Source organism: Callithrix jacchus, chromosome 13 (genome assembly GCF_049354715.1).
Source record: "Callithrix jacchus isolate 240 chromosome 13, calJac240_pri, whole genome shotgun sequence".
NCBI classification, from domain to species: domain Eukaryota; kingdom Metazoa; phylum Chordata; class Mammalia; order Primates; family Cebidae; genus Callithrix; species Callithrix jacchus.
This window is the reverse complement of record NC_133514.1, coordinates 115,602,682-115,628,048: the sequence shown is the minus strand read 5'-3', so window position 1 is coordinate 115,628,048 and position 25,367 is coordinate 115,602,682.

Genomic DNA, 25,367 nt, shown 5'->3' with positions numbered 1-25,367 from the left:
AGTAGCTTTGATTGAACTAATAACGAATTTCAATAATTTTCTCCTGATAAGAAACTACCCACCTGGCTCTGGCAGGTTTACCGAAGTTGCACATGGAGTGCCTTTGTGTCCTTGTTTCACCCTTTGACATACGCAGCCTAACTGTAATGCATTCAAATGTTAACTCTCCCCCCAAAGTGAACATGAGACACATGTAACATTCATGTTCGTCAAGTACACGTGTTAGTACTCCCTCATAAATATTCAGAAGATTCTTCTATAACATGTTGAATATGTATATTTGACCAGCCTGCTCAGCGTAAGTTCCTGCTTTACCCTCCCTCCCTCCAAATGTCTGTTTCCAGCTTCTGTGAAAGTCTTTGCTTCCCAGACTGTCAGAATGGCTGCTTTGCAGGGTATAACCCTAGATAAGAAATAAAGTTTCCTTTTGCTAGCACAGTAGGGTGACTAGAGTAAAAAAAGTAATGTATTTGTACATTTTTTTTAAACAGAATCTCACTCTGTAGCCCAGGCTGGAGTGCAGTGGTTCCATCTTGGCTCACTGCAACCTCTGCCTCCTGGGTCCCTATTCGAGCAATTCTCCTGCCTCAGCCTCCCAAGTAGCTGAGATTACAGGCACGTGCCACCATGCCCAGCTAATTTTTGTGTTTTTAGTGGAGACAGGGTTTCAGCAAGTTGGCCAGAATGGTCTTGAACTCCTAACCTCATGATCTGCCCACCTCGGCCTCCCAAAGTGCTGGGATTAGAAGCGTAAGCCACCATGCCTGGCCCTGTAATTGTATGTTTTAAAATGACTAAAACAAGGTCAGGCTCAGTGGCACACTGCTGTAATCCTAGCACTTTGAAAAGGCTAAGGTGGTGGATCACTTGATGTCGGGAGTTCATGAACAGCCAGGTCAACATGGTGAAAGCCTGTCTCCACTAAAAATACAAGCTGGATGTGGTGACGCACACCTGTAAGCCAAGCTACTCAGGAGGCAGAGGCAAAAGAATCACTTAAACCCTGGAGGCTGAGGTTGCAGTGAGCAGAGATTGCACCACTGCACTCCAGCCTGGGCAACAGAGCAAGACTCCACCACCGATTAAATAAATAAATAAAATGACTAAAAGGGGATAACTGAATTGTTTGTACAACGAAGGATAATTGCTTGAGGTTATGGATACTCCATTTACCCTGATGTGATTATTTCACATTGCATGCCTGTATCAAAATACCTTATGTAATCCATAAATTATATATATATACACCATGTACATACAAAACTTATAAATTAAAAAAAGCAAAGTCTTTTTTCTAAATATATAAAGTGTAAAATTTGTGATTATAAAATATAATAATTTATACTAATTAATATTCTATTGTCAATTTATCATAATAAATTAATATTTTATTGTTAATTTATGACCAACGTAGTATTAAATTTAGACAATATTTTTAATTTTAAGCAACAGAAATACTCTGATGAATTGGAGGAGTGTTTAGAAGCTCACATAATCAATAGGAATCAAGGTCAATAGCTAATATTCAGTAAAAAATCAAAGTGCTTACGGATACCAGACCTTCACAAAACACACTATAGGAAGTGTTTTGTCAGGGGATGGTTGTTGATTACACTGTCACCATTGTCTCCACATATCACGGTCAACACAGGAGGATGCTGTATCAACCGTGAGACAATAGTTCCAACAACAGATTCTAAATGTTCATTTTTTTGGAATCGGTGACTTGATATTCATAAATCTAAATGGGATTATAAATTAGTAGTCCATTAGTTAAACAGCTGATTTAGGCTTGGGGTAAACTCTAGGTGGGACATATAGTGCCACTGATGAGTCTGTAACTTTCCCTACTCAGTACAGCACACACAGCCCTTGAAATCACTTCTTTTCTGAAAGGCTTTGCACAAAATTGATGCAGGCAGATCTTTGCTGATTGCCACGTTTACTCCAGGAGGCTAAGCCACGAAAATACTTTTACAGGTAAGGAAGCTTGATTTGCAACTTAGGGATGCCAGCATGAGAATGAATAGTAGGGAAATGCCTGGATCGTGATAATGTGATCAATTTTAGTAGAATAAGCACATATAATATTAAAATGCAAATAGAGGAACAGGGGAGAAAAGTTGATAGTACCAATTGTGATAACGCATAACCAATGTTAGCAATTTGGTGTTTACATTATTTCTATAAAAGCATTGAGCCAGGTCTATGGTTAAGAGGCAAAGTGCAATAACTATCTAAAATGATATTCAGTTATTTTCAGAAATGATAGAAATGAATTACTTTCTTCTGTATCAGTATTTTCACTTATATTCAACTCCTTCTCCAACTGCACATACAGCAATATCTTCCTTTTGTGTTTTTTTTTTTTTTTTTTTTTGAGACAGGTTTTCGCTCTTGTTACCCAGGCTGGAGTGCAATGGCGCAATCTGGGCTCACCGCAACCTCCGCCTCCTGGGTTCAGACAATTCTCCTGCCTCAGCCTCCCGAGTAGCTGGGACTACAGGCACACGCCACCATGCCCAGCTAATTTTTGTACTTTCAGTAGAGACGATATTTTACCGTGTTGACCAGGATGGTCTCGATCTCTTGACCTCGTGATCCGCTTGCCTCGGCCTCCCAAAGTGCTGGGATTACAGGCGTGAGCCACCGTGCCTGGCCTGTGTTCTTTATTTTTGCTTCAGTATATTTCATTTATACATTGTTGGCTGCCCAATATACCTTTTTTTTTTTCTATTAGGTCAACACAGGTAAACATGCTCCTTTTCTGTTACAGTGTCTTCTAATCAGTCAGTGAACAATTTAAAATGTCATAATACAATAGAGAATCAAGAAAACATACAATGGATTCATGCAGAACAATTTAACTGGTTAAACTTCTGGAAGTGTCAAAAAGTAATATAAATATTCCATGTAAATATTGTTTCAAGCTTTCTGTGGCACTTGTAAAAGAGCATTTTCTAATTATAAACCTTCTTTAATAAGTTCAACTGACCAAGTAACAGCTTTTGATCATCATCGTTTAAAATGGAAGAATAAATTACTGAAAATTACATTCAAACTTTAAACATTTGTCATTCCGCTGATTCACTTGCATTGTTTGAATGATCTGTTTTTCTTTTTTATTAGAAAATTCACAAGAAGAGAGGAAATAATGAGGAGAAAATGGCAGGTTGTGTTTGCTGACTTTGATTGACAAAGAAGTCACCATGAAAATCACAGTGAACCATATGGAAAGCAAATTGCTAAAAAGTAATCGTTAGTCATGCTCTTAGGCTGGTGATTGAAATTTTTGTTCAAATTGTACTTAATATTCAATAACTGTTTAACCAAACCACTGCTTATCTTAGGAATGCAGATACCATGGGGACAATAAGATAAGGTGAATGCTGAAAAGTCAGATTTAGACTCTACTTTGAATACAATCATTTTAGTTTTTTGTATATCCCATGAAAGTATCACGTTAGTGGCTGTTCCATGCTTAATATTTGTATAACAACAAAGAGTAAATAAATTGTAATTTATAGATGTTATATTGTTGACCTATGCTAAAAATAGTTAACATAATGAAATGGTTTGGCTGTGTCCCCACCCGAATCTCATCTTGAATTGTAATTCCATAATCCCCATGTATCCTAGGAGGGACCCAGTGGGAGGTAATTGAATCTTAGGGGTAATGTCTCCCATGTTGTTCTCATTATAGTGAGTTCTCAGGAGATCTGATGGTTTTATAAGTGTCTGGCTTTTCCCCTACTTATTCATTCTCTCTCCTGCTATCTTGTGAAAAGGTGTCTTTGGACACAATTGTAAGTTTCCTGAGTCCTCCCCAACCAGGTGAAAGTGTGAGTCAATTAAACCTCTTTTCTTTATAATTACCCAGTCTGAGATACTTTTTCGTAGCAGAGTGATAACTAACTAATACACAGAACAATTACATGAACAAATTATAACAAATTGGAATTACATCAGGAAATTAATCAAGGAAAAATGTTTAAAGAATTTTCCTCCTCAATGTTCCTTGGGGTCAAAGAGGCATTTACGTTTGTTTATAAATAGGTCCTGTTTTCAAAAGGCCCTTAAAGGTAAAACATAGGATTTAACATTTTGAGGCCAATGATGAAGCCAAGTCTCATTAATAAAGTTTCAGATGCAGTAGACCAATTGACATAGGAAACAGTCTTTCTTTGAGGCAGGTGAAACTGAAAATCAGCACACACTCAGACTTGGTACAGAGAAAGAGACTGATTTAGAAAACATTCTCCTGTTAGCCTTCAGTATCCTCCGGTCACCTGGGGCAGAGCTGTGATTTCTAAACCTTCTGTCCTACTCATCTCACAGGCCATGCCCATTTTCAGAACTCATACTTTCCTTTATTGTAGCCTCTGTTCTGCTATGTCTCTAATATCGTTTTATTAGGAGCTTCATTGAGATATAATTTATGTACCATAACATTCACATTTGAAATGTAACATCCAGTGTTTTTTAATAACGTCACAGACTTATGAAACATCACATCTAATTTTAGAACATTTTCACCACCCTCTGAAAAAAGCTACATAACAATTAGCAGGCCGGGCGCAGTGGCTCATGCCTATAATCCCAGCACTTTTGGGAGGCCAAGGCGGGTGGATCACAAGGTCGAGAGATGGAGACCATCCTGGTCAACAAGGTGAAACCCCATCTCTACTAAAAAGACAAAAATTAGCTGGGCATGGTGGTGCGCACCTGTAGTCCCAGCTACTCGGGAGGCTGAAGCAGGAGAATTGCCTGTACCCAGGAGACAGAGGTTGTGGTGAACTGAGATCTATCTCTTGTTTTCAGCCATTTCCATTCTGAACATCTAGTACAAATATGATCATTTACTATGTGGTCATTAGTTTGTTTGTTTCTTCTTAATATATGGTCTTTTAGACTGGCTTCTTTCACTTTGCATAATGTTTTCAAGGTTCATCCCAATTTTAGCAGGTACAAATACTTCATTCCTTTTTTATGCCTGAATGACATTTAGTGGTATTTTTTCTGTTATGAATAATTCACTGTTTGGCTGCCCTAACTACGCATGTATAATTCCTTTCTAGGGACATGTTTTTATTTTGGAGGGTGTATACTTGGATATTATATTGAGTCATGTGATCCATGTTTAAATATTGGAGGGTCACTTCTTGATGGTATTGTTTGTGACACAAATCTATTATGCATATGTGTATGTATTTGCATTGATTGTGCTTTTCGTGTCCTATCTATCAAAGGTCCTGAAGATTTACTGCTATATTTTCTTGTAAGAATTTATAATTTTACCTCTTACATTTGTTTCTGTGATCCATTTGTCAGTTAATTCTTGTGTATGGTGTGAGGTAGAAGGCCAACTTCATTCTTTTCTGTGTAATGTTTCAGTTTTCCCAGCATTTTTTTATTGAAAAGTTAATAAAGTGAATTGTAGCATAGAAAATATCACATTGAATTATATTGGCACCTATATCAAAACTCAGTTGATCATAAATGTACAGATTTATTTCTGAAATCGTATTTCTATTCTGTTAGTTGATACATCTCTCCTTGTGTCAGCACCATAATGTCTTCATTGCTGTAGCTTTGTACTAAGTTTGAAACAGGATCGTATACGTCCTTCACCTTCGTTCTTTCTTACCAGGTTGTTTTGGCTGTTGTGGGTTTCTTACATTTCCAGATGATTGATTGTAAGGAGCTGTTTCTCAATTTCTGTAACAAAAGCCAGCTGAAATTTTGGTGCCAGTATCATTGAATATGTAGAACAGTTTGGAAAGCACTGTCATCCTTACTCCGTGAACACCATAGAGTTTAGACTCTAATGTCTTTTAAAACAATTGGTCCCCAAACCATGCCCCCCAAATAGTCAATAGTCAAATATAGTCCTGCATCTTTGTTTATACAAAAGAAAATGAATCCTTTTGCACCATGCTAAGAACCGGACCCAGCTCTGAATCAAACTGTGAAACAAGATATAGTCCTGAATAAAATACTCAGCTGCTCATGTCAGAGCATCCCCAGAGAGGTCAAAAGTGACTTCACAGTTTTCTTGAGTTCACAAATAAAATGGTTGTGTATGTGATTTCCATTAATTTAGTTTGAGAGTGCATTCAAGTAGTTTACTCAGAAATAAAATGAAAACATTTCCCCCCAAAATAATATGGAATCATCTACCATACCTGACAATGTCTCCAATTTCTATACTTTCAAGATTCAAAATTTTGGTTTTGTTTTCACATATAAACCATAAATGCCTTTAAAATATACAAAGTATTTTTACTATGTAAGGACCAAGAATTACTACATGCCAATATAGAACCACAACCATTAAATATATATGAGAAAATTCATGATTTAATCTTTTCACACTCCTTTCTTCTATGTACCACCATAGGCAGAGATATATATATTCCTTTCAACTAGCTGGATACTTTTATTAAGTAAACCATAAAGGAAATTGAAACTAAAAGTAGATAATGGTGATACAGCAGTTTTATTTTGTTTTTAGATTTTCTTTCCTCATGGATGGCACAAGGCAGAAGAACTCACAGCAAATAACATATATTTTGCTTGAGGACAAAACTGGAATTTTGCTTGGGACGTCTAAGTGTCTTCTGATATGACAACAGCTGCTTCTTGAATGCCTAAACTTTTCTGCCATACACCAATGCAGAATAGCCTTGAACCTGGGGAATTATCGTAGCAGATGTAAAATTTTTCAGCAATGTTCTTATGAAGCATCTAATGCAGATCCACATGGTTTTTCCAGTGAAGCTGCCAGGGTGCATTAGGAACGAAGTGTGCCCTACAGATCCGAAACGAATTATCATGCTGTATGGAATTATCTGATAGAAACCAATTAAATTCTGTAAATTTTCTGCCAAAGGTAATAGTTTTAGTTTTAGAATAATTCATATGAAGCCATTTTTGAGACAATAATTAAATACCAAGCCTAATTGTCTATTAAGGCCATATTTCTCTTGTGTTAATAAAAGCAAATTATCAGCGTTTAAATCTGTCAGGGGATTCTTCTGAATTTTCTGGTGTTATTCAAAGGCAATTTTAATGAATTCCTTAAGGACAAATGCTTGCTTCATAGCAAACACTGAATAAATACATGGTGAAGGACTTATGAGCAGACAAATAAATGCACATCAATAGAGTGAAATATATACTGAGATTTTCATATCACCTCTCCCTACCCACAGAGTCAGATGCCAATCAATGATAGATTTCTGGTCTTCAAGATTTTTGCAGTCTAGTCCTAGTTTATATAAACTATAACATTCTTCTCTTTTAAAGCCTCCCTTAAGTTTTGCATGTAAGAAACAACTTTTCAAAAAAGAAAGAGTAATTTTCCATAGATTTTTGGCAATAGAGATTAGAGGTCTGGGATTCCAGAGTGATGCAGATGAGCTTTGAATCTTGATCATAACCACGTAACAGCTGTCGGTCTTTGGTTGAGTGAATCAACCTCACTAAGCTTTAGGGTTCTCATCTTTAAAATGAAAATTGCATTACTTCTCAAAGTTGTTCCTAGAATTAAAAGAGATAATGCAGGAACCTCACTTAGCATTGTGGCTGGCACAAATTGAATAATCGGTCAAATTTAGAATTGTAGCGTTATTCTTCTTTGTTTTTCTTGCAATGCTTTCCCTTGATAAAAGTTTTGTCTTCATGACATGGATTTTTGTCGCAGAGGATAAATTTAAAATTCACTGATTGTGATCTCTGATTTAAGATACCATAGAAACAAACTAAACTTTTGGGTTTATCATATGTTGAAAAGAATTTGTCGGCCAGGTGCAGTGGCTCATGCCTGTAATCTCAGCACTTTGAGAGCCTGAGACAGGCAGATCACTTGAGGTCAGGAGTTCCAAACCAGCCTGACTAACATGGTGAAACCCCATTTCTACTATAAAAAAAAAACAAAAAGTAGCTGGGCTTGATGGCACATGCCTATAATCCCAGCTACTTGGGAGGTTTGAGGCAGGGAGATAGCTTAAACCAGGAGGCAGAGGTTGCAGTGAGCTGAAATCGCACCACTGCACTCCATCCTGGGCAACAGAGTGAGGCTCCCTCTCCTAAAAAGAAAAAAGAAAATGTATTTTTCTTTCCTTTGCTTCTCACTATTGTCAAAGTATTTCAAATTTAATTTGTTACTGCCTGTTTATCCATCTGGCATCTTATTCCATTCATTCTCATTGTGTTAAAACGAATGGTCACATTAAGCTCTGCTCTCAGGATTACACATGTGAATGTCTGACTTGCATTAGTAAAACTAATGATTCTGATTCCATATTGCTTTGATAATAAACTAAATAAAAACCCTGACATTATTACATTAGGACAGCTGTCTTGCTAGAAACAAGTGTAATATTATATTCGAATTGAATTAAAAGTACAAATGTTTTAATGGTCATTACAATACCACAAAGAAAAACAAATATAAACATTTTAATAATACAAACTGTAACTAATGCTGTGTCTTTTCACTCTTTCTGTCTGATAGAGCAACAAACTCTTGAGCATGTTGGCCTATTTGCAAAGACCCATTGCTCTGTTTTTTCCCCCAGGTGTTTGAAAATTTAAGCATTTTGCCAAAGCATAAAATTTTGGTGACCCAAAGGCCCGAGATTTGATATGCTATGAATAATCATATTGCTGTTCACTGTTACAAGGTTTTATGTCTTGGAAAGTATCTTATCAATCATCCCATTTTTTCTTTGTAAGTTTTTAGGTGTGTCAGGATGCTCATCCTATCACCAATTTATAAGGAGTGAAACAAGCTCTCTGAGCTCTCATGTAATTGAAATCACACACTACAATGAAAGCAACATGACTAGAACTCACCTGAATGACTCTTTCATTATATCACACTCGCTCTTTGATTAAAAATAATTTACAACTAAATATATTTGTTGGAAAAAAATTTTATTGAAAAACATACAAAAATATTACCCATTTCTGCCAGGTACCACAGCCTATTTAGCCAGTGGTTAATGTATATATCATGTGATAAGAACATTGGAATAGCAGTAAGACTGAAAAGGAAATCTGTGACGTTTACCTAAGACCAAAAGGAATGAGAAATGGTGCTCAACTAATAACATCAAAACTTATAGAGTCACTCATCTGTTCATTACAGTGGCCTGATTTCCAGCTTTATGCTAAGTGCCAAGTCTCTGTCTCTAGTCCTAATCACTCCTCTTAAGTCTACATCTATATGTGAAGATTCAAATCAAATTTCTTTCTGTGAATGTCACAGAAACTCAGTCTCAATATTTCCATACCTGAAATGATTTTTACACCTTGACCTTCAGAACCTGAGTTAGTTCTGTGGAGCCCACACCACCTGCGATTCAAGCCGGGAACTTTGGAATCTCCCGGAACAACTTGTACAGTGTCCAGTCACACTGCAATTACTCCCCACATTCAGGAGGTTCTGCTCCCCAAATCATTTTTTTCTCTATCCTGTCTTTCCCAGCTCTATAATATGACATAATTCAAGCCCTCATCACTGGATTATTCAAAGTCTCGTAACTGAGTAATTGCTGCTGTGAACAACTTTAAAGAAAGAAAATGGCAACCTCCAAGTGCTGAAGTCTTTGCTCAAAGCACAGCCAGAAAACAACAATATGGTGACGTTTGTGTTAAACAAATGTTCCTGATTCCAGAATGCAGGTCAGATGGCAAATAATCAAACTCAAGGGCTGGTCCTGGGAGCGGCTGCATCACTAGTAAGGCCAAATCCACAGCTTCGACTGGTCTCATGGGAACGCAGATCTTGGGTCTGGAAAAAGCACAGACCTGGGCATGCGAATGAACACAGGGTACTTTTAAGACAGCTAGACGTTCCTCAGACCCTAAAAGTGCCACTTAACCTTGTTTAAAGCTAAACTGGCTCCTAAATGATAGAGAAGTTTCTCGGTTATCTCTGCCAACTCAAGATCCTGTCACCCTCTTCAGGGTCTCACAGGCCTCTGGGTTTGTACCTGATGTCCCTACAGTGGTGATGGGGACTGATGAGAGCCATAGTTACCTTTGGAGGAGGGCAAGCAGCCACTGGGCATCAGCTGCTGGAACAAATACCCAATCACAGGTGTACCTATATCCTAAGGATATTGGCTTCCACTCATACAACTTGCTGCTCCCTTATTTTCCATTCCTAACTACGTTTAAATCTTTCTTGGATTTCCAGCAAATATCTGACTGCTTTCCTGCGCCACTTTATACCCAAGAAAATCTCAGTGAGATCCTTTAAGTTCCTTTATGTCCATTTAAGGTCCTTTATGCCCATTATGCTAGTACATGAATAGGTAAACTTACCATCACTCCCTGTGCTTCATAGAGAATGTGTAAATAGTAAGACAGTCTCACAACCAGCAGTCTAGACAACCCAAATATGTGAGATCGAAACAGCCTGATCTCCCAAACCTGTTTTGACTCCTTGAGCCGTCGATCTCCAACCGTCTCTGAATGTTCCTCCCACAGCCTTCCTTTTGGGATCTGGCATGGGATGGGGAGAGCAGAGAAGGGCCTGGGGCTTTTCCTCAGAGATCCACCACAGTCTAGGCCAGTGGTGGCAAATTTTTCTGCAAAGGGTCAGCTGGTAAATGCTTTCAACTTTGTAGTCTCGTCGCTACTACCCTACTTGACTCCGCCACTGCAGTGTGAACGCAGTCATAAATAAATGAAAGTTTTCCAAAGGTGCTTTAGCCAAAGAAACAGTCTGCAGGCTGTGTCTGCCCCGTGGGCTTCGGTTTGCCGGCCTGCGGGCTCCTAGAAAGAGTCCCTCTAAAAAAAGCAGGAAAGCAGGTTTTGGGGAAATTTTCCAAACTTTTATACCTTATGTCAGTGTCTTTTTTTAAATCGAAAGTAAAATTTAGGCCAGATGCCATGACTCACATCTGTAATCCCAACACTCTGGGAGGCTGAGGAGGGAGTATCACTTGGTTCCAGGAGTTCACAACCAGACTGGGCAACACAGCAAGACCTAGTCTCTACAAAAAGAAAAAGAAAGAAGAAAATTAGCAGAGCTTGGTGGTGCGTACCTGTAGTCCCAGCTGCTAGGGAGGCTGAGGTGGGAGGATTGCTTGAGCACAGGAAGTCAGGGCTGCAGTGAGTCATTATTACACTAATGGACTCCGGACTAGGGGACAGAGTGAGATACTGTCTCACAACAAAGCAAAATGTTTAAAAAAAGAACTAAAAATGTGCATCTTGCTTCTCTCTCTGTTGTCAGCAATCTTCTCTGAGGCTACAGCGTATGTTGCCAACTAAAGGGACCAGGGCAAAGACTACAGGAAAATCCAAGAACCATCCATCAAAAATTTCCCTAATGCGCTCTTTTCATCTTCACATTCTTTTCTTCTATGACTTTTCTTGAAAATTTCTTTACGTGATAAACTCTGCTTTGCATTTAGGACTGTGTTTTGGCTGCTCCCCAAGCCCTTGAGGAAAACACTTGGAGTCAATCTCATCCCTTTGATGCAGTGCTGAGTAATGAAGTATTTCCATGTCTAAATAGGAGCCAAACTGCATAATTGAATTCTTTCCAGATTGTATTAAACATTTTGATATAGAATAATCGTGACAACTTTGTTTATGTAGTTTTCTCATTGTTGTTTTAGAAAATTTTTCTTATAAATGTCCCATTCACCCTAAAAATAGCCTCATATAAGTTCAAACATTTTTGCTCTCATGTTATTTTTAAATAAAAATGTTCTTGAGCCCAGGAGTTTAAGGCTGCAGTAAGCTATGATTGTGCTATGCACTCCAGCCTGGGTGACAGAGCAAGACCCTGTATCAAAAATAAGACATTTGTCTCATCATCAGTTACTCAGTCTGTGAAACAAATAAAAGGCCATGTTTATTTAAATTATATGCTAATGGTTTTAGAAATAATTACAGACAATACGCACATAAAATATATCTGTTAGATTTTATTAAAAAATCAATGATTCCTCAAATTATGCCTCTCATGCAGTATTAAATATTCATTTGCTATCTGATAATTTTACCAATAATTCAAAACATATTGAAGATTTTTCTCACTGTAGTTTTAAACCAAGAACAATAAAGGGAGTTAATAGCTTTTTGATTGTTTACCAAAACACTTACTCATTTTCTACTGAAGAACTAACTACTGAAAATACAAAATAGGTATATCTCCAGCTGCACTTTGAGCTGTTTTATATCAGCTGTTTTTAACTTACCCTTGATTTTTTCAATGACTAGAAGAACTCTTAGAACGTAGTAGATAATATTTTTGAAAGTAAAATACATATAAATAATATTGCATCTTAAGTAATTTTCAAAGAAGGTAGAATATATCAAATTAAAGTTTTGGAGGTGTTTACAGTTATAAATAAAGACAAGTTCTAGATTGCCTTTATTTTTGCTTTGTTTTTTCATAAAGTGTATCAACAGTAATTTCCAATTTCAGTTTATTTAAAGAGAAGTGACAAGAGCTTTGTGAAACAATCTAAGTACATGATTTAGTTCTTTACATTTAACAACAAAATTACCAACCTACTTTAGTTGTTTCTCTAGACCATTCAGCGTAGTTTCCATAGAATCATGTTTTACACTTACATTGCACTACCACATATAATAATCAAAATTAAAACAATAAGTACAACTGGTAGAAAGGCAGGAGAATACAATGGCTAGTAAGACACAGATAATTCATCTTTTGGGAGCAGAGACGTATGAAGTTCTAGAAATAAACTTGTGAATCTTGATAATTCTGTATTTGAAAATGGAAAACCCCAGTTTACTCAAAGTATCAGTTCAAAGGGGACTGACTAAGCAAAATTTTACTATTCATAAGACTACTTTGCAACAGGCCTCATGATTAGATCATACTAAATAATGTTTTGGTTTCATGAATAAGAATTTATATGGTCTATGTATATTTGAAATTGGAAATGTTCAAAATGTTCAAGATATATTTTTTAATGCACTAAAAATCTTGTCAGTCAAGAAGATTGTATTTATAGCCAAGCAAATATTCTGAAAAGTAATTCAGTTGTAATTTAAGGCTAATTAATTCCAATTCTAGAGATTTTAGAATATGGAAAAAAACCATACATTGGACTCTGAAACATTCTACACTAAAAAATGGAATGTGTGGTTAGTGTGGTGTTAGAATAACTCAGACTTCTGGACTTCTTGGTATAAAATCCATTTCTTCTCACACCAGTTTCTGAAGTTTAAGGGATTCATTATTTTCAGTTGCAAATGCAATCCGAAAAGGATTGTTTTCCTTCCTAATAACACGAAGAATGTGGTTTACCATTGTGAACAAACTGCCTTAAGCTTGCCCCAAATAAGATAAATACAAATGCTCCTCAATTAAAAATGATATCAAGTTCCAGTAAAACTGCCACAAGTTGAAAACATCATCGATCAAACTGCATTTACTACATCCAACCCACCAAACATCACAGCTCACCCAGCCCAACCTCAGACATGCTCAGAATACTTACATTAGCTTACACTTGAGAAAATCATCTACCACCAAGCCTATTTTATAATAAGGTGCTGACTATTTCATGTAATTTACTGAATACTCTACTGAAAGTGGAAAACACAAGGTTGTATGGGTATTTGAAGTATGGTTTTTACTGAATGTGTATCACTTTCACATTATCATAAAGTTAAAAAATTTTAAGCCAAATCATTATAAATCAGGGATTGTCCGTACTGACATGTTAGATTAGTCTGGCTGTTTCACTATCTCTAGTAGTATGTTTCACCCAAATCTCAGTAATACTTTCTAGAATACCCTCTGCTTACAGGACTATAATTGTTCCCCAAAGGAAAACCACTAGCTGGTAAGAAACTGAGAATTTTTTACATTTTAAAAAATTATTTTCTCAGATGCCTTATTTTCTTCTCTCAATATTAACCTGAAATAAATGCTGCAATGTTAAATCCCTTCCTCTGCCTGGATTTTAATGTTATTTTATTTACTTTGCAGGTTCATTTTTAAAAGCTGCATTCAAACAAAATAATTTGTAAGTAATCAAGTTTGATTAAAATCTGTATTATGATTCTGTTGTAACAGCCAAACTAATACACATTATAAGAACTTAACAGTTATTAGTCTGCTGTAGAATGTTTTAAATCTCTTCAGATGTCACTTCATTGTCAATCTGCCCCATGTGGGAAGTTGTGGTAACAATTTCTTTCTAGCTCATTGATTGCTTTTGGTCAATTGATCTGTGTTTCAGTTTTCTTAATTGGCTTACCTTGTTTTGAACATTTGTTAGTAACATCTTAAATGTATCAAAATGTGTTGGTCTGGTTATCACAATTAAGGAAATGCTATTTTCTATCTTCACTTTAACACATAATGCACATATGCTTTTCTTCAATCAAGAGTTTTATTGTAATTATGTATCACCCTAATTCTTAAAAATTATATTGATTGAGATCAGAATTTGCATGACTTTTGATATGACTGAGCAGTCAATAGGTTACATTTATTGCAAAATGTAAAACAGCTGGCCAAATAGTGAGAATTCAAACAATATCCCATTTCATTTTTATAATACCATCTCTCTTAAACATGTGTTTTTTCCTATATTATAATGGACTTTCTTCAACTCAGGAGTTGATTTATAACTAAAAATATTTAAAATATTATAGCTTTTAATAAAATCCAAAACATCTTCAAGCTAGATTGTGAATTCTCCAATAGAAAGTTGTAACATCCTCCTACTGAAATGTATTTAAGTATGTTAATGTTTGCTGAATATTGACCAGTCACTTGGGTCCTTATTCCCTGTCTGGGTCTGGCTTTCAAAATTGCCATCGAACCACATTTGGGGACAGACTTTGTTGAAGACAATAGCATTGAATAAACCACTCATGTATCAGTGCTACTACAGATCCCAATATCTGAAATTATGGAATAAATAAAGCTGAGTAACTTGCAATAACTGAGAAGAGAAACAGAAAAATCCTCTGTTAAAGGATTTATGAGATGCAAGTTAGTGAATAACTGTTTGCATTATGTAATTCAGGAGGAAAAAGAGAGGGATAAGAGCACAGAAAATATATTTAATAAAATAATAGCTAAAAATTTTGCAAGTCTTGGAACAGATATGAGCATCCAGATTCAGGAAGCCAAAAGAACTTCAATTCAATTCAACCCAGAAAGAACTCTTTAAGGCACATTTTAATCAACCTGTCATAGATCAAGAGAGAATTTTAAAAGCTGCAAGGGAGCAAAGTCCAGACACATAAAAGGGAAAAATTCCCCATTAGATTATGAGCAGATTTCTCAGCAGAAATCTGGCAAGCCTAAAGAGAATGGGATGATAATTCACATTGCTCAAAGAACCCCCCAAGAAAGAAAAACTTTCACCAACACTATATCTAGCAAGTTATCCTTTAGAAATGAGGGTAAATAAAGAACTACCTGGATAAGAAGAATCTGAGGGAATTCATATGAAAAGTGCTTAAGAGAATGCTACAACTGAAAGTAAAAAATAAAATCATTACTAAAGTTAGTTTAAAATAAAAACATGTGCAAGTATAAAACTCACCAGTAGAGGTGAATTTATAAATCCATCTTGGAATACTCCAGTGATGTATGGTGCTTTGTAAATCTTTCAATTCTGCGGTGTGAAGGTTGAAAGTCAAAATGGTCAAAAATAACTACAGCTAATATTAGCAGCTAATAAAAATCCAATAGATAAAGATGTAATTAAGGCAACAAAATATAAATTATGGGGAGCATAGAAAAAGTCTAGAATGTTTTTATGTGACTAATATTATTATCAGTTTAAAAAACAAGTCTATTACAGATCTAACATTCTTTATGTTAGCCTCATGGTAACCACAAAGAAATTACTGCAGACATACAAATAAAAAAGAAAAATGAAACAACACTTAGAGTCACAAAAAACCACCAGTCCATCGAGGCAAACTACAAGAGTGAAAGAAAGGGCTAAAGATCTATAAAGCACACACACTGACTGGATAGGCTCAAATCCAAAACAACAATATGAAATGGTAGCAAAAATGTGGAGATATAGAAACGAACTCATTGCTTGAGTGAAGGCACAATGCTATAGCCACTCTGAAAGAGTGCAGCAGTTTCTTCTAACAGTGAAGATAGTCTTAGCATATTATTTAGCAATTGTACTTCCAAGTATATAACCAATAGATTGATATCTTTGTTCATGCAAAAACCTGTAGGTGAAATGTTTAAGCTGCATTATTTTTAATCACCAAAGGCAGAAAGCAATCAACGTGTTCTTTTAGGTAAATGAATTTTTTTTTAAAACCTGGTACATTCACACAATGAAATATTAATTCAGCAATAAAAAGAAATTAGCCATCAAGTCATAAAAAGACATGGAGGAAGCTTAAGTGCCCATTGCTCAGGTAAATAAAACAATCTGAAAGTTTACATGATGTATGGTTCCAAATATCTCATTCTGGAAAAGGCAAAACTGTAGACACTATAGAAAGATGATCTCTTGGAGATTCCAAGAGAAGAATGTTTGGGGAGGGGGGAAGGAAATATGTCCCTTGCACATCACCCCTCAGGCACATGGCAATAGGAAACTGCATAGGATTTTACGTGGGAGGTGGGTAGGTCAGATATGTGGAGTGGAAAAGCAGGTTGGTAAAGTTCCCTTCTTGGGACTCATTCATGGAGTCAATGGACACAAGTAGTGAAGAAGATTCACGCTACAAATACGGTGTTCTCATCTCAAAGCAAACTATCATTCCAGAAGGAAGAGTGTGTCGGGGCAAAGCAGGCAACACAGTTTCCTACCAGAATATGTCCCTCAACCCCTGAAACAAGGCTTCTCTCAGCCTCCCCACCAGTGATGGATAACAGCTCCTATTCTCAGCTAACCTGACTGAGCCAGCCTGTGAACTCGTCACTCCTTGGGGAGACCACCTCCCATCATACCCCTTAGCAAAGTTAGGGAGGAATTCTACTTCCCATTAAAGGACCTCTCCTGAGAGGCAGAAACTGTTGCCTCCACCTTGACTTCTCTCTTGGCTCATTCCAAGCTTGGCCAAATTGGGGAAGTGGGTGGAGGTAGACATGCATCCCCCCTCCTCTGCCTAAGTGTGTCTTTGTAACATCACCTGGCATCGTACAAAGGGCAGGAGAAGCAAACACCTGGGACTTTTTTGCTGGCCAGAGATTCCCTGAGTGTCTGTCCTCACCCAAGCCTGCTCTGTGTGTCTGTGTTGTGAAGCTTGAGACTCTGGAAAGAAATGGGAAGTGGGGTGCGGGCGAATGTTGCCACAAGAATGCTTCTCATTCCTCTGTTCTTGTTGGGTCCTGTTTTCGGGGAGGGTGGGGGTTGAGGGAAGCTTAACCTTGTGTCTTCATCAATAAACTCTCATTTAAATACACACACAAAAAGGAAAGAAAGATGATTTCTAAGAGGGAGGGAATGAAGGATCACCATGAGAAGCAGAGGAAATTTTCATAGCTGGATAACTATTCTGTATAATACGGTAATGGCATATGTATGACATTATGATTGTCAAAACTTATAGACCTTCACAGCACAAAGAATCAGCCATCATGTATTCAATTAAAAAAAAAACATTTAGGAGGTCATAGGCTCTCAGGAAGTCATGTAGATTCCAACAAGATAATCAAAGTATATTACAAATTTATGAAATGGTATCCCCAAAGAAGGTGGGGAGAGAGATGCTGACCTAAGTCATCTTATAAATGCATGTATAAAATGAAAAAAGAACTGTTCATAAGCACTGCATTCTCATTTCAAAAGTTATATCCACCAGGGGTCTGGGTTAATAATTCTGATACTGCTATGCATGTATTCTAATATCAAGCAATTAATTAAATAGAGAGTGGTAGAAGCTGGATTTCTCACAGTTGGAGTGAGAATTTACTGATTAGCAATGTGAGGAGACTGGAAGACCCAGGTGGTAAGGTGTTGTGGTTGGAGACATCACTATAAACTCAAAGTCAATCTAACATATATACAGATGGTTACATGGAAAAACTGATAAATACGTGTATGTGCTTGGGTTATTATAATCACGTTTCCTTATTATGTCCGTTAAGAGGGCCTGAAGTTATAAATTCCTAAGAATAACAAATATACCCAGCAGACCTTAGTTCCCTTCACTTATTTAATATAAGAAACCAGAGCTCATGAAATAAATGACTGATTCTAGAACTTGTGTAGGAAATATAAAGGATGAGCCTGGGGTGCCTTGTAGCGCCAGAAAGTAAAACTGAAACCAACAAACAAACACTAAAACTCTAAACTCCCACAAAACTGAAACAATTTGAGAAACACACTCACACACGCAAGACCACAGTATTGTTATCTGTACCGAAAGCATAAAATAACTATCCATGATCTATAGCGATACAAATAAATAAATGGTAAATTAATGCCGGGGAAAAGATGAGCCTCCCTTATAATTAATTCACGTATACATTCCATCTTCAAGGAGTAGAAACTTGTAAAGAGCAACAAAAAAGGGTAACTTGAGAGTAGTGTTTGTCAGGTTTCTCCCTGAAATCCATAACCCCAGCCTAATCCTGTGAGAAAAATATTAAATAAACTCCACTTGTCAGACATTCTGAAAATACTGACCAGTTCTCCACAAAAGTGCCAAGGACATTAAAAACAAGGAAAATATGAAAAACTGTCATAGCCAAGAGGAGCTTAAGGAGACACAATCACCATATGTATATGAGAAACTAGATGGGATAATGGAACAGAAAAATGACATTAGATAAAAACCAAGGTCAAGTGACTAGACTACACACTTTTGTTAGAAACTAATTTATTAAATTTGAGTCAACATATATTACCTACTTACCACACAAATGTTAGCTGTTAATAATAGGAAAATTGAATGTGGGATAGATGATAACTCTATTATATCTCAAGTTTTCAGTAAATCAAAAATGTATTTTAAAAAATAGACTTCAAAAATAAAGTCTATTTCAACAAAAATTACAAAATAAAATACAGTGGCATCCATTAAATCAGAATAGAACATGATGAAATAATACATTTTAAGCAAAGTTATTGGCACTATTCTGAGAAGTTAGGTAACAGCAGTGAGTAAAATGAGCAAAATTCCATCTCTCGATGACCTTAAATTATTAGGGGGCAATTGAAAATAAATATATTTGAAATATATAGGACATTTGAAGGTTTTGCTTTTAATAAAGTAAAATAAAGGACAAAAGAGAATAAGTTGTTCTAGGGAATGGGGTTGGCTTTGGATTTTTGAATAGTCAAGTAAAACAACTTTATTCTTTAGACATTATGACCATTTGTTGCATCTAATGAGCTTGGACATACAGAAATGATTATCAGTAATGTCTAGGACAAAATTGAGAAGCATTCCAGAAATTGAGGTAAATAAGAAAGATAAAAGGATGAGAGCACGATAGAAGTTGATGTCACAGCATGTCCAGGACAACACAAACAGATATTGGTACTGCAGAAAACAGAACAAGTTGGAGAGGGGAGCGACAGTTAAAATGTCAGGGAAAACATTTCATTTTCTAACTATACACTCTGAATATGGAACTTGAACGTGCTAAACTAAATTTGGTGGATCATTTTCTACAACTTACACCAGCTTAAATAAATTGCTAGCATCTCTGACCTTACACCATGAAAAAGAAAATTTAAAGCCTCTAAAATGGAATACAAAGGGTAAATTTAATCTCAAAAAAACCCCAAAAATCAGATAATCAAATTTCTCAGCCTCAAAATATAAACAGTCTAAAAATGAAAAGTTTCTGTTACAAGAATAATGAATCTAGCTAAAGTCAAATTATTGAAAATAATTTTCACATATTAAAATATTCAAGCTTTGTAACCAACCAGAACCATTATGCAACCAGATTGTTATGCAAATTCAGATCAATAAATGATAAATCAAATTTAATAAAGAATGGTTGTTCAAGCAAGAAAAATGTAGATAATAAAAATTGAAATTAAGTAAATATCAGATAAGTATACAGTGGAAAGGTGACACTAAATTAAATGTAAATAACACATTTATAAGAATATATTTACATAAGTAAACAATATAAAAATGTTATGATGTTTATTGTTAAATTTCATAGTAATAGAAAATAAAAATACTGAATTGAAAACACAGAAAGATCCCAGTATAATTTAGACGGTTCTGGTTTCATTTATCCACCTCTAAAGTTTAAATTACAGAATAATAAATCTATACACTAGTAACTAACTGAAACAGAAGTTAACAAAGCCATTCCATCTACAATAGCATCAAAAAGAACAAGATAATGAAGAATAAATTTAATCAAGGAAACAAAAGATCTGTGTACTAAAAATGATAAAATACTGATGAAAGTAATTGAAGACAAATAATGGAAAGATATCTCATTTAATCATGTGGATTAAAATAACCACTATTGTTAAAATGTTCCTTTACTCAAAGCATTCTATAGATTCAATGTTACCTCTATCCAATTACAATGACATTTTGCATAGATATAATAGAAAAGAATCAAACTATAAAATTTATATAGAACCATAAAAGTCCCTGAATAATCAAAGCAATTCTGAGAAAGTACAAAGGTGGAGCATCATACATCCTGATTACAAATTACATCATGAAGCTGTAGTAATTAAAACAATGTGGTACTGGCATAAAAACTCACACAATGACACATGGAATGCAATAGAGCCCAGAAATCAACTCACACATTTAGCCTCAACTGATCTCTGATGAATACGCCAGGAATGCACAATTGGGAAGAATAGTCTCATCAATAAACGTTGTGTGAAAATTGGAATACACACGCGAACAAATGAAATTGGACCCTTTCATCATATGCAAAAATCAACCTAAAATGGCTAAAAACCTGAAAGGTTAGACCTGAAACTGTAAAATTCTAAAATAAAACATAGGAGGAAAGCTCCTTGATATTGGTCTTGGCAATAAATTTTTGTAGATGACACTGAAAGCAAAGGCAACAAAAACAAAATAACCAAGTGGAACTGTATCAATTAAAAAAAAATCCACATAACAAAGAAAGCAATCAATACAATGAAAACATAACACTATGGAATGGGAGAAAATATTTGAATATTTGTAAAGTATGTATCTGATGAGGGCTAACTTCCAAAATATAAAAGAAACTCCTGCAACTTAAGAGCAAAACAAACAAAGAAACAAAAAACTAAAAATTGTGCAAAGGACCCGAATAGACACGTTTCCAAAAAAGATATACGGATGACCAACAATCACATGAAAAGATTTTCAGCCTCACCAAACATTATGCAATGCAGATGAAAACCATAATGAGGAATCACTTCAAACCTGTAAGACAGCTATTATTAAAAAGCCAAACTATAACAAGCATTGATGAAGATGTGAAGAAAAGTGAATGCTCATACATTGTTAGTAGGATTATAAGTTTATACAGCCATTAAAGAAGACCATATGGCATTTCCACAAATAAAAATAGAATTCCATATGATCTGTCTGTATATATATTCAGAGGAAATAAAATCAGTATGTCAAAGAAACAGCTGCAGTCATGTATGTTACAGAGTTATGTACATGCACCAAGATACAGAATCAACCTTTGTCTGTTCACAGATGATTGGATAAAATAAATGTGACACACACACACACACACACACACAACTACATATACATATATTGTGTACGTGCGTGTGTATATACAAATAAGGAAATATTCAGCATTTAAATGAAAAAAAAATTCTGTCTTTTGTGACAACACGAAGAAGTCTAAAAGACATGCTAAATGAAATAAATGAGAAACAGAAAGACAAATACTGTATTATTGCACTTACATTTAGAGTATTGGAAAGTCAAACTGAGAAACAGAATAGAGTGGTGATTGCCAGGAACTGGGTGTGGGTGTGGGGATAAGGAGATGTTGGTCAAAGGGCTCAAACTTGCAGTAATAAGATGAAAAAATTCTAAAGACAATGTACAGCATAATGACACAGCTGTACATTAAGTCTTTAGAAGTTATTTTCACTCAACATTTAAATTATCCATTGTCTCATGGTTTATTAAGTCCATAATAGTATTTTTCTTCCTCTCCTTTTTTGTTAAAAGAGAAATGGTGGCAGGAATTCTTATTATAAATTGTATAATTCACCTATTTGATCTCCTGGGGCTGGTGTTACAGGAGCGATAGCAAATGTAGAGGCCTCTTGTAAGTGGCACTCCCATGGTGGGAGTTTGTCATGACAGATCTGCCTCTAGATAGACCCTTCTGCTCTTCCTACAAATTAACAAAGTTGCCTGTAAAACTCCGCCTCCGGCTGTGATACCTCAACTAAGTCAAACTCAACTTCATATTTAAATATCTACCATGCTGGTCACATTGGCTCAGATTGCAATCTCAGCCACTCTGGAGACTGAAATGGGAGAATTGCTCAAGACCAGAAATTAGAAACCACCACCCTGGGAAACGTAAGAAGACCCCATATCTAAAATATAATAAATACAAAAATAGCAAAGTAAATTTTCTACGAGGCTATTCCATACCAAATGTGTTTCAACACAAATTTATAACTTTCACCAAATATTTGTGATATCCCTTTCTTTCTTCCTGTGATTCTATTTAGAGGCACCATTTTTAGTGGGGATTCTGGTTCAAAGTGGATTATTATTGATACATTCGTTAGCTTTACACAAACAATTATCATTTTTCTTTATTTTCTGATCACCGTGATTTTTACTGTTCTCATTGCATTCCTTAAGAATGTATTTCAGCAACTAATTCCTGAGAGAATTAGTGGTTAATATCAATCACCAGTAGTGGTTAATGTCATAAACTTTTTAACTCCATCATGAGTTTTTTAACCTGGCTTTCCCTGCAATTCCAAGCTTTATATTGCTTGTGACTCTATAAACATCTTATCAACCAAGAATCATATATTTTTATACCAAAAATGATGCCTTGAAGGGTAGAAAAGATGGAAGAACAGAAGGACAGTGTACTGAGATAATTAAACTGAAGTTTATTATTTAAAGTTACATTAAGTTGAAGTTTATTCTTGTTACAATTGTTTTGGAAAACTATATGCATCATAGATGCTGAAATTAATTTCATGTATTCCCATCAGCTTCTTAGAACTCTTTCGTCACAAGGAAGAATTACAGGATGCAACATTTATTTGACTAAATTACTTTTCTAGATATTTTAAAATCATGACTGATTGTTGTTACTTCTCATATTGATAACTTCAATGTAAAATTGGAGTTTACCAATATAAATACAAGTAAGTTGTCCTGAACCATAAAACAAACTTCAGACATTCAACACTTCAGATGTTTATCTTGGTTTCAGTGTTTAATGACACTCCTGCAATGTGTCAGCTACAGCAAATCAACATTCTCTCACACAATGTATAAAGTTTTAAGACAAACAGCTAAAAATCATGCATGGATAAATAAGCAAAGCTAGCATGAATAGCTCATCATAACAGCAGACTTTCAATGAAAGAGAAAAGTAGAATGATGGTTACCAGAGGCTGGGAAGGGCAGTAGCCAGGGGAGAGAAGAAAAGGTTGTTTAATGGGTCCAAAGTACACTTAGATAGAAGTAATAAGATCTGGTGTTGAGTAACAGAATAGAGTGACTATTCTAACAGTAAGTTGCTGCATATTTCAAAGTAACAAAAATAGTGGAATTGCGATGTTCCTAATAGAAAGAAATGATAAATGCTTGAGGTGATTTATGTCTCAATTACCCTGATTTGATCACTATAGACTATATGTTTGTATCAATACGTCACACATACCCCATAAATATGTACCTCTATTATGTATTCATACTAATTAAAAATTTTAAAAAAATAATAAAAGAAGACTCTTGGAAAAAAGACAGCAGACTAGAATATTCAATTTGAAAAGCACAACAATTAAACTTTGTAAATGAAGTAATTTCACAGGAAACCAAGAAGTTAATGTTTCAGTTTTTGAACTCTTCACATTCTATTCTATTTGAATGCAGTACAAATTCATCTTAGGTCAATAACAGAAGGAAATGTACCCAAACACCTACAGAATACAGGAATTTGAGAAATACTGGCCTTTAATTCCTAAACTATAGCTTAGAGCAACTCTGAAGAAAATAAAATATAATCTACATGTGTATTTTGAAATTTTAAAATTTCTCTAAAGCTAGTAAAATGTTGGATTCTATTTAAAATGTATACTTAATTTAATTCAATATGTAAATTATTCAACATGTAATTAATAAGATATTAATAATGAAATAGGTCATATTATTTTTTCACATTGTTTTAAAAATCTATCAGCCTGAGTAACATAGTGAGAACTCAGCTCTACAAAAGTATTTTAAAAACTACCTGGGCATGGTGGCACTTACCTGTAATCCCAGCTATTCAGGAGGCTGATGTAAGAGAATCACTTGAGCCTAGAGTTTAAGGTTACTGTGTGCTATGATCACACCATTGAAGCCTAGTAGACAGAATGAAACTCTGTATCTAATAATTTAAAAATAAAAATAAAACACCTATTGCACATTTTAATAATTAATGCTTGCTTGAAAGACTTGATCTGTATGTAAATTTTATAAATTCATAGTCAAAACTTGTTGATTCATATATCCAATTTGCTGCAAACATAATTAAAAGTTTCCCAATGATTTAAAGTGCCAGGATTTTTAAATTTAAATTTAAATATAATAAAATGAAAATATAAGGTCCTCTGCTGCCCTAGCCACAGTTCGAGTGGTCCATAATCACTGCTATTAGATAGCATAAATTCAGATTATGTAAACAATGGCTATAGAAAGGTTCATAATACATTCTCGTACAAACATTCAAATAATATTATCTGCAACAAATTTTTATTTTAAAATTGTATGGTAGGTGAGTAAGAAATGACATTAGTCACAGATTTTGATTGTTACTTAATCTGGTGTGATGCATTTGTGAATACTTAAAGATTATTAAATACTGACATATCGTTTTCTTTAGAAGCTGCTTAGTATTCAACAATTTGCAAAACCTAAATTCCCAACACTGAATTCCTCAATATAGCACTGTCTATTCTTAAAATTTTGTTTACACTTTATGGGAATCCACTGTGTAAACATTGTTATTATTTGGTAAAAGTTCATGTATGTGACATTTTGTTTAATAGAAATTCTACGAAGCAAAGAATCCTTATTGAGTTTATAGAACAAAATTAAAATTATAGATGATGTGAACATCTCAGTTTTGAGACACAGAGGTAATGTATTGGCATTACAGTAGAAGTTCTATCTTACTAACTGAGGATAACATCGTACCATGGGCGTCTTTTATTCTTAGTTTTATATTATTC